Raw genomic sequence first — 11,448 nt, 5'->3', positions numbered from 1 at the left:
TTCTCTTGCTTTTCCTAATCAAGGCACAATATTTTTGCATAAGTATAATTTCTATTGTTTTAGCAAAACCAGAGCTAATAGGTGAATTTAAAAAAAAAAAATCCCTGAAATCAAGAGATGGCTTAGCTGGTAAAATGTTTGCTATGTAAGCATAAGGTTATGAATTCATGTCTTAAGAACACAAAAATCTGGCAGATTTGTGGTACAATTCTCCAGTTCTACTTGTTCTTCAGGGAGAGAGGTAGAAACTGAGGGATTTCTAGAGTTCACTGGATAGCCAAATAATACATATGTACAAATACTATACATATACACATACCAACAAACAAAAGAAAAGGAGGAGGAGAATTAAAAACATGAATAGTTAAGTAAACAAGGTGAGAAACAAAAATATATTAAAATTTCACTTACTGATTTTCTAATTCAGGACTATATTTCCTTAATATCCACCTCTAAATTATACTCATCATAAGGGTATTTTCCTCACAGCCTCTGTGAAATGTAGGATCATAATATAACAAAGGTTAACTCTTTTAACAAAATGCAAAATTTTCTCTAGTTAGAAAAGCACAAAGCAACTTTATTTTAATTTGCTCTAGGAAAATTAGCAAAAATAGGTGGTCCATGAAGACACCTCAGCATTCAGCATTTCTACTCTCAGACTGAAGTCTTCTCTACCTTATTTCAACAACCTAGAATAGAAGCTTCCTTCTAGTTTTCCTTTCTTTGATTTTTAAAACTCTTGTTTTGACAACGGCACTCACATATCAGCATAATTGAGATGCTTGAAAAATACTGGAAAACTGAAAATTATGGAAGTTTTGGAGGATTGAAGATCACTGCAGTACTTTAGAACAAATAATTCGTTTCAGAGAGCCACTTTTATTCAGATCCAATTTGCTAGACAACAGCTAAGAATTTTATTACCAAACCAGACTAAATGGTAAAAATTGGCTTGTACTTTCATTTTTCAGGTACCCTGAAATATTAAGCATCCCTCTGTGGGTTTCCTGGACACTTTTATTTAGCATTCACTGCATATTTCTCTGCCTGTCTTTTTTCTATAAGAATTGCAATTGCAAACTCTAACTTACTACTAAATAACATAAATTTGAGTGTGATTAAATGTAATTGCAATCTAATATATATTGCAGAGCTTCTTGTAAGCTTCACTGGGCTTGAGTGTCAGTGTCTAAATCATCACTGATGTAGATTTTTGAAGTGCTTTGTAGCTGGTAAAGGTCAGCATCCAAATGGCTGCTTGTGTAATGTGACAAAGAATAGAAGTTTAGTTCATGGGAGAATTCCAGGAAAACAATAGGGGATTTACAAAGAAGCAACTAACATCTGAGAATAATGAAGGACAATGTTGGAAAGAAGATGCATATCAGTCACAATAAACAGTTATCCTTCATCTGACTGAATTTCTATTTCTCAGTTCAATAATCTTTCTGGAAACTGAGAAACATGTTTGGAAATTCCCTCATTATATATTAAGCAGGTTTATTTTCCTAATCTTAACTATTAAGAGTTATTTGCTTTTTAGTTATTTACCTTTAAGAATATTAGTCTGGCTCAGAAGGTAAATCCTTTTGCTGATAAGACTCAGAATCACTTCAATTTGATTCCATAGTTCTCATGATGAATGAAAGAATCAACTCTTGTAAACTATGCTCTGACTCCACAAGACCCCTATGGCACATGTATCCTGATATGTGCAGAAACATGTATACACACATGCACACATGTATATACACATACAGTCCCATACACACACTCTCACACACAAATAATTTAGAGAAAGTTTTGAAAAATTGAAAAAGATGATTGCATACTTTATAGACAGTTGAAAAATATATTGTTTATTTTTTAATGTTTGAAATTAGTCACTTAGTTTTTAATTTTTAAAAATGTCTAAAATAATATACTGTGAATGAAGTCTAATTTTTTATCAAGGTTTTATTGTTTTTTACTGAGACAGGATGACTACATGACAGAATTCAAATTGGCAGTTCAGGAGACTAGGTCTAAATCTCTGTTTGTAAAAACTAGGCAAGTCTAGGCAAGTCCAGGCCTCAGAAGCTGTCCCAACACCTGGCCTGATGCAAGGACATTGGGTCAGCAGCATTTTGAAGACTTCCTCAACAAAAGTTCCCAGGTTTCCCCAACAACAATTTCCAGTCTCCCAATCCCCAGAAGTGGCTCTGGAACTTCCCTCAAGATAGAACCAAGAGATTAAGATAGAGGTCATCTAACCATCTCCAGAATTTCCCTAATGTACTTTAAATCGTAGCTGTGAGCTCACTTGGGTGTCTTGATCTTGGAAGATGGTAGACCCCAGTATGCTGAACTTGTGCAGAATAAAACACTCTTTGCTTTTGCATACAATTTGAGTCCAGGGTATCATTCTTCAGTGAATTATGGACCCTTACAATATTTTTATAAATATTAGATTAATTACTTAATCTAATATTTTGAATACTGCCTTTAGAATGTTTAGAATGTATTTTTCTAACCCCATAATAAGGTAAAATTTAAAATAAGAAAGTAATTTTCTAATAGTGTTTATTGTTCTTCTAAAACTAAGGAATTACATTTTTATATTTTTTTTAGGTTTGTGAAGGAAAGATCATGACTGAGAATCCAGAAAGAGCACTTTGATGAGTCAAAAAAAATTGTTCATTTCTTTTATGTACTCAATAGAGTACAGGGTTTTAAAGAAATTCTATATAATATTTTGTTGAAAAAATATTTGATATCTGTTGGAATGTTTCCCCATTCAGTATTGATTTTATTAATTTGGGTCTTCTTTCCCTTTCTTTTAGTTAGTTGTGCCCAGGATCTGTCAGTTTTGTTTCCCTTCTCAAAGAGTCAGTTCTTTTATTCATTGAAATTAACACCTATTCTACACAAAAATCTCCAAACAAGTAGAAAAAAATTGACAAAGGAAGTTAAATTTCAAACTAGTAGACAAATGATTATACTTGTCTGTAGTTAATTGTGTTGATTAATAACCTGAAAATGAAAACTCAGTAATCTCTAAAAAGAACATATGTTCTAGAATCTGCTCTCTATATTTTGCATAATTGGTATGCAATGGATCAGCAGAATGTTGCTAATTCTCAGAGTAGAAAACAATTAGTAAAAAACACTGGATTGTAATTCTAATATAAGGCAGCACACAGGAAGTAGAATCAAGAGGATCAAGTGTTTAAGGGTAACATGGGATACATAATAAACTATGTCTAAAAAATGAACCAATCAATACACTATTACCCACAAATCAGTCAGCAGAGAAAGAAACCCAGTGATTTCAAGAATTCTGTGAAGGTAAAAGAAACCCAAAAGACTAAAGTAGGAAACCATATTTACATAATGATGTAAATATACTGTGTATTATTGGAAATATGTATTATGTAGGTTTACTAAACACAGAGAACATAATAGAAGGGTAAGAGAGTAAACAATACCTTCCAATACAACCAATATGAAGTGGAAAGAGAAAAAGATTTAAAAATATTCAAAGATCCTAGTATAAATAGACATTATTAATGAGAGGCAACAATAAATATATTTAATAGATTCAGTGGGAGTCTCAGAGGTGAGAAATGAACTATGGAAGAAGTTATTTTTATAAGGAATAACAGAAAAAATAGCTAATTATTATTTTCACTCAACAAAATTCTATAGTTACACTCAGGAGTAGAGCTATTACACAACATGGTCCATGTTGAATTCAGTCTAAAAACCAGAATACATACACACATATGCATGCACACACAGAAACACACACACACACACACACACACACACTCAAGCACACACACACAGGGAGGGAGGGGAAAAGGCCCAGGAATTATTGTGTACATTTCACAATACATATAATAACATACTTATAAGCCTAAAAATAAAATAAATTGCAATGAATTCTAATCCTTAAAATAATACTTTAATAGTGATACTATGCATGGAAAATTATACATGGTCTGGTTGTAAATAGGAGATTTTCATTCATGTTCCTCTCAATCTGTGAACATTCTGCCCCACCCTTGTAGACTTATTTTATTTCTTTTACCTACCTCCATCCATTCTCTAGAAACTTCACCTGATTATAATAGAACCAGATTTCCTCCATTTTCCAATCCCTTGTGTCAGCCACTTATACATAGAAATATTTCATCTAACCACAGCTTATAGGAGCTCACCATCAGGATCTACCTGATAAATAATACTACCTTTGCTTCCTTCTTTACAATCTCTCTATTTTCACTCTCTGATCAATAGCAACCTTCTTCCAGACAATCCTTTCAGAAGGATAAAGAATCATTGTCCTGATTCAACACAATTCACAATTCAACTCTTGCTTCAGACTCAGGGTATCCCTAAATATTTAATATCTCCCACTACAGACAATGTTGCATTGCTATAACCTACTGGCAGGAACTTCTCTTCTCATCCCAACCCCAACTCTCTGTGAACTTTGCTCTAGTGTGAATATGATTCTCTTAGTTCTTTTCTGAAGACCACCACAGCACAGCTGAATTCAAGTTTGCCAGCAACTGTCTTGTAGACACATCCCAAGAGGTAAAGTAGAGAGATCAAACTTCCCAACAATCAAGAATGCACAACATAATCCATGAATTGGAAAACCTATCCACCAAGCATGAGACAGGATACCAACAACTAAAATCATTTCAATCATTTTATACCAGAATCCTAAACACTAGAATAATTATCCATTAGCAATAGACAGGGTAATTTTACTCCACCACAACCAAGTAACTGTAATACAGCAGTACTTATATAGACTAATGTCACTGAAGCACAAGACAAGGGCTTCAAAATAACAATTATAAATAAGTCCAAAGACTTTAAGAGGATATAAATAAATATATTAGTAGAATCTATGAAAATGCAACAATGGAATGAAATGAATAACACAGTTCAAGACAAGAAAGTAGAGCTAGAATCACTAATGAATACTCAAACAGGGCACAAAAAATAATGGAGGAAGCTAATCAAAAGTTCAGGGCTAAGTCTCTGATACAGAGTACAAGACAAGGAAGAGAGAATTTAAGGTGATGAAGACATGGTAGAAGAAATGAATACCTCCACTAAAGTAAATGTTAAATCTAAAATTAATGCAGGTACAAATCATCCAGGAAAACTGGGACAGTACAAAAAGATCAAACTTAGGAATACTAAAAGCAGAAGAATCCCATGACAGAAGTACAATAAATATTTTCAATAAAATCATAGAAAAAGAACTTGTATAATCTAAAGAACAGGGTTTTATCAAGGTTCAAGAAGCATATAGAATATTAAATAGATTGGAGAAAAATAACCCTGCCCACCACATATAATATTCAAAATACTACATGTACAAAACAAAGAGTATTGAAACCTACAAGGGAAAAACCTAAATAACATAAAGGCAGATCTACTATAATAATACTCAACTTTTCAATTGATACCAAAAAGCCAGAAGGACCTGGGTAGTTATGCTGGGAAATCTCAGAGACTACATCTGCCAGTCCAGACTATTGCTTTTATTTTGTTTTAGTTTCTGTTTTCTTTATCAATAATTTATTTATTTTCATTTACTTTACATCCTGATCACAGCTCCTCCTCTGTCCTTTCCTCCAAGTCCCACTCTTACAAGTCCCTACCCATCCTTCCCTCCCCTCCCAAGCAGTAGCACCAGCTGTGTACCAGCCCATACTGAACATCTAGTTCCAGCAAGACTAGGAACATCCTTTCCCACTGAGGCCTAACCAGGCAGTCAATATAGGGGAGGGGGCTCCAATATCAGGGAACACAGACCAAGAGTTCCCCTGTTTTACTTGTAATGGACCACATGAAGACCCAGCTGAACATTTGCTACAAATGTGTTGGGGCCTTAGGGCCATCCTCTGCATGCTTCCTGGTTGGTAGCCTAGTCTCTATGAGCTCTGATCACCCAAGAATGGTTGACTCTGTAGGTCTTCTTGTGTCCTTGACCCCTCCTGCTTGCTCAGGTATATCCTCCACAATTGCACAAGACTCCACAAGCTTCTCATGATGTTTAGGGTTGGATATCTGTATCTGCTTCTATCTGTTTATAGATGAAACCTCACTGGAGACAGTTATGTTAGTTTCCTGTCTGCAAATACAGCAGAATATAATTAATAGTGTCAGTATTTGACTCTCTCCTATCGGATGGGTCTCAATTTGGGGCAGTCATTTGTTGATTGTTCCCTCAATCTCTGCTTCATCTTTATACTTACACATCTTGTAGGTAGTCAAATTTGGGGCTGAATGTTTTCTGTGTGGATTGATGCCCCATTCATACCACTTGGAAGTCCTGCCTGACTTCCCAGTTTCTTTCAGGCTGTGGACTGTAGCATGGTTCTTAATGGTTAATATACAATTATGAATGAGTATAAACCATACATATATTTCTGGCCCTGGATTACCTAACTCAGGATGATAATCTCAAGTCCATCCATTTGTCTTAAAAAATTTGGGATGTCTTTGATGTAAATAACTGAATAGTAGATGTAGATTTTGTAGATGTACCACATTTTCTTTCTAACTGTTCTTCAGTTAAGGAATATCTAGGTTATTCCCAATTTCTGACAATCATGAATAAAGCTGTTATGAACATACTTGAGCAAGAGTCCCTGTCATATAGTGGGGCATCTGTTAGTTAAATGTCCTGAAGTGAATTTCTAGGCCTCAATGTAGAACTATTCCCAGTTTTCTGAAAAATATCCAATTTGATTTCCAAAGTGGTTGTACAAGTTGGCACTCCCATCAGAAATGGAGGAATCCTTGTTCCTCCCCAACAGTGCTGTCATTTGAGTTTTTGATGTTAGTCATTCTGATCAGTGGAAAATGAAATCTCATGTTGTTTTTATTTTCATTTCACTGATGATCAAAGAGGTCAAACATTTCTTTAAGTCCTTCTCAGCCATTCTTTTTTTTTTTATTGGATATTTTCTTTATTTACATTTCAAATCCAATTCCCTTTTCTGATTCTCCTACCCCCGGAAACTTTTTTCCTATAGAAGCTTTTCATTTTCATGAGAACCAATTTGTCAATTGTTGATCTTAGAGCCTGAGCCATTGTTGTTCTGATCAGGAAGTTGTCTCATGTACCAATGTATTCAAGCTTTTCTGTGGTTTTGATTTAGTGTATCTGGTTTTATATTGAAATCATTCGTCCATATAGACTTGCATTTTGTGCAGGATGATACATTTGAATTTATTTGCCTTCTTCTTCTTCTATATGCAGATATAATTAGACTGATACTATTTCCTGAAGATATTTTCCCTTTTCTATTATATGGCTTCAGATTCTTTGTAAAAAATGAAGTGTCCATAGGTGTGAAGCTTTATTTCAGTGTCTTTGATTCAATTCCATTGGTCCTTTTGTCTCTATATGAATACCATGCACATTTTATTACTATAGAGCTCTGTAGTACAGCCTGAAGGTAGAGACATTGATACTTCCAGAAGTTCTTTTATTATATATAGTTGTTTTTGTTATCATGGGATTTTTGTTTTTCAACATGAAGTTGAGAATTGTTCTGTTAAGCTTTGTAAAAAATTCTGTTTTAATTTTTGAAGGGAATCACATTGCATCTGTTAGATTGCTTTTGGTAAGATGGCCATTTGATAAGATGTTAATTCTACTGATCCATGATTAAGATAGGTTTTGTCCCTAAGGTAGATATCTTAGATTTGGTTTGTCAGTATTTTTGCATCAATGTGCATAAGGGAAATTGGTCTGAAATTCTTTAACTTTGTTGAGTTTTTGTCTGGTTTAGGCATCATGGAGACTATGACCTTATGGAATAAGTTAGGTAGTCTTCCTTCTGTTTCTATTTTGTGGAATAGTTTGGTATTCTATTTTGTGGAATAGTTGGTTTTGTGGAATAGTATGGTATCTTCTTTGAAGTTCTGGTAGAATTCTGCACTAATGCCATCTAGCCCTGGGCATTTTGGGGTTCTGAGATTTTTAATGACTGCTTCTAATTCCTTAGTGCTTATAGAACTATGTAAATCATTTATCTTATATAGATTTAACTTTAGTAGATGGTATGTAGCTAGAAAATTATCTCTTACATTTAAAATTTCTAATTTTGTTGAATATAGGCTTTCGTAGTAGGTTCTGATGATTTTCTTAATTTCACCAGTTACTGTTATGTCTCCCTTTTCATTTCTGGTTTTGTTAATTTGGATACTGCCTCTTTGCCTTTTAGTTAGTTTCACTAAGCATTTTTTCTATCTTGATGATTTTCTCAAAGCACCAGCTCTTGGTTTTCTGGTTTCATTGTACTGATTTTTGGTTCAATTTCATTTATTTCAATACTCAGTTTGATTATTTCCTGATGTTTTCTCCTCTGGGATGGGTTTGCTTGCATAATTGGTAAAGATCTTTTCCCTTTCTGTAGCCTGTTGCTTTGTCAGAATGATAGTATCCTTTGCCGTACAAAAACTTTTCCATTTCATGAGGTCCTATTTATTAATTGTTGTCTTACCTCCCATAGCACTGATGTCCTGTTCAAAAATTCCTAGCCTATACCAGTAGGTTTAATACTCTTACACATTTTCTCTTCTATCAGGTTCAGTATTTAGGGTATTTGAACAATTTGGCATTATCTTGATGTCTTTGATTCATTTACAATTGTGTTTTGTGCAGCATGATAAATAGAGCTCTATTTGGATTTTTCTACAGGCAGATATCCAGTTTCATTAATATACTTTTCTGAATATGTTGCCCTTCCTAGTGTGTGTTTATGGCTTCTTTGCAAATATTAATTTATATCTGTGTCTTCAATTTAATTTTATTGATGAATATCTTTTGTTTTTATACCAATACTATGTTGTAGGATCCCATCCCAGCTGCTCCACTGTTCTTGTGTCCTGTGTCCTCCTCGCTGCCAGACTACAGACAGTTCTTAGAGAGAAAGTGTCTATTTCACCTGTGAACCAGGGACAAAAACACTCCTGGGAGACCAGCTCTTTCCCATAAGAACTTGTGCACAGTGGGCTGTGGAACAACCTCTACTCATGGATGCAGATGGCAGACTGGAAGAATCTGTTACTTTTTTTCAATTGCTTAATAATGATAAGGCAGAAATGTAATTCTAATATTTGTTCATTTATAGTAACAGCATTTGAGAGCAATGAAAAACACATAAATCTTATATTGTAAAATTTTGTTTCAAAGAATTTTATGATTTTTAAATAAAGTACAGTGATTTATATATTGTTTTCTATGTAGTGCCTACAAGATATCTATCTTTCTGCAATTTATCTAATCTAACCTATCATCTCTATCTATCTATTATCTATATATTTATCTATCTATTTATCTATCTATAATCTAGGAAATTTCTGTCATTCACCTAATTTATGATTCTATCATATTTCTCTATCATCTATCTATCATCTAGGAGATGACTGTGTATCACTAATTTATCTAATCTATCAATATCTATTGATATCTATCTATGTATTATCTATCTGTTATCATCTATACATCTCTCCATAATCATTTCATAGAAATAAAATGCAAAGTGCTGTCATTTTTATACAGTTGATAAGTATAAAACACATATCACCAAATGAATAATAAAACTGCATACTATAGTAAGATTAAAACATGAAATTAAGATGAAATATTAATACAGTTATGTTGAGAGAATGAATATCAGAAACAGTGAAGCATCACAAAAAAAGCATCTAAAAAAAAGCATCTTCCAATTATATGTCATTCTAGGATATTTCATCTAAGGTAAAACATTAAAAATATTACATTATTATATAGGCAAGTATGTTGGGACAGTGTAGTCCACATCAGTATCAGAGAATAGTCTTAGATTTCAAAAATAAACATTGCCTAATAAATATATATATATATGTATAATATGAACATTTATCAAAATTCGTAGAAAGTATACTTTAAATATGTTCATTTCCTTATCTTAATTAAGCTTTAGCAATTTTCATTTATAAAATGAAAAATGAGTGATAATAAATTATGAGAGACTCAACATATCTTTATTCAAATACTTTTTAAGATAAGTGAAAAAAACCTAATTAGGACTCGGTAATAGATTAACTTAAATAATATTAATTCTCTGTTATTTTAATGGCATTATGGTTATATAAAATATCTTATCAGAAGCACATACTGGACTATTAATTATAAATAATAGCTTAGGTGTATCTAAAACTAATTAAGAAAAACTTGGTAATAGAGAAATAAGTGATAAAGTATTAATAGTAAAACAAAAATGACATGAGAGTTTATATTATATTTTATGTTCTAGATATCTTACTTTTTTCAATTATAGAAGGATAAGAAAACAAGTATTTATATTTTAGTTGTTAGCTAATTAACTAACATACTTCTGCCTTAAAAAATACAAATCACTCTTAAGTACATTGTATGAAAAACATTAAAATGTTCTTCAAGGAAGATTGTCTTCTTTATTTTAATCTCTCATAAAAATTTCTATTTAAAAAAATTGAAGTAAAGTGAAATATGGATGAAATATAGAATGAGATGTAACATGAAATAGAATAGGCAATTGAGTTAATTACACATTTGTTTTTAAAATGTACTTCAGTCCATCACCCTCTGCTAGGTAAAAGTTGTCAGTGAAAATGACACGTTTTTCTTTCAAATCAAAGCATCAGAATTACAAAACTTAGTGTCTTACAAGTGGCCTGATCTACCTCAAAACTAATAATATCTTTTTCTTTTATGGGTACCTTACTGGAAGTAATTCTTCCATATAGCCAGATGCAAGCCATTGCCTTGACAGATGATGCCATAAAGGAAAACATCTTAGAAAGTAGAGACAATCAAAACATGACAGAAAGTTAATTATGCACATTCTAGGTCTCAACCTTGGGTTGGGGATGCTCAGTTAGATGAGGTCATGGAGAAACATAAGGAAGACCTTCTAAAATGTTTTTCAAACAACAGGCTACAACATTTATCCAGTAACATCATAATTCACATTCAATCCTCTCTGTCTCATACTTAAACGTAATACTTGCATATTCTGAGAAGGCTGTTGTGGCTTTTGAAAAAGTTTACAGGCAGAAAGTCAGAGGCTATTCCCTGTGAAACTACATCAGCTATGTATAACACAACAATGTTCTTGATGAAGAAAAAACCAGCAAAATAGTTACATTGGAGGTAGTGGTGTATGTGTGTGTGTGTGTGTGTGTGTGTGTGTTTATGTGTATACATGTGTGTATATATGCATGTGTGTTTGAAAGTATGTATAGGTATTGGGTCACTTGAAGGTAGACTAATGTGTGTGTGTGTGTGTGTGTGTGTGTGTGTGTGTGTATGTGTGCATGTGTGTTTGTGTGAGAGTGTGTGTTAGTGTGTGCTATAATTATGGAATCTGTTGAAAGTGGACTGGTGTGTTCGTGTGTGCG

This window comes from Mastomys coucha, unplaced genomic scaffold (genome assembly GCF_008632895.1).
Source record: "Mastomys coucha isolate ucsf_1 unplaced genomic scaffold, UCSF_Mcou_1 pScaffold1, whole genome shotgun sequence".
NCBI lineage: Eukaryota > Metazoa > Chordata > Mammalia > Rodentia > Muridae > Mastomys > Mastomys coucha.
The sequence above is the reverse complement of the archived record's forward strand: the minus strand, read 5'-3'. Positions refer to the sequence as shown.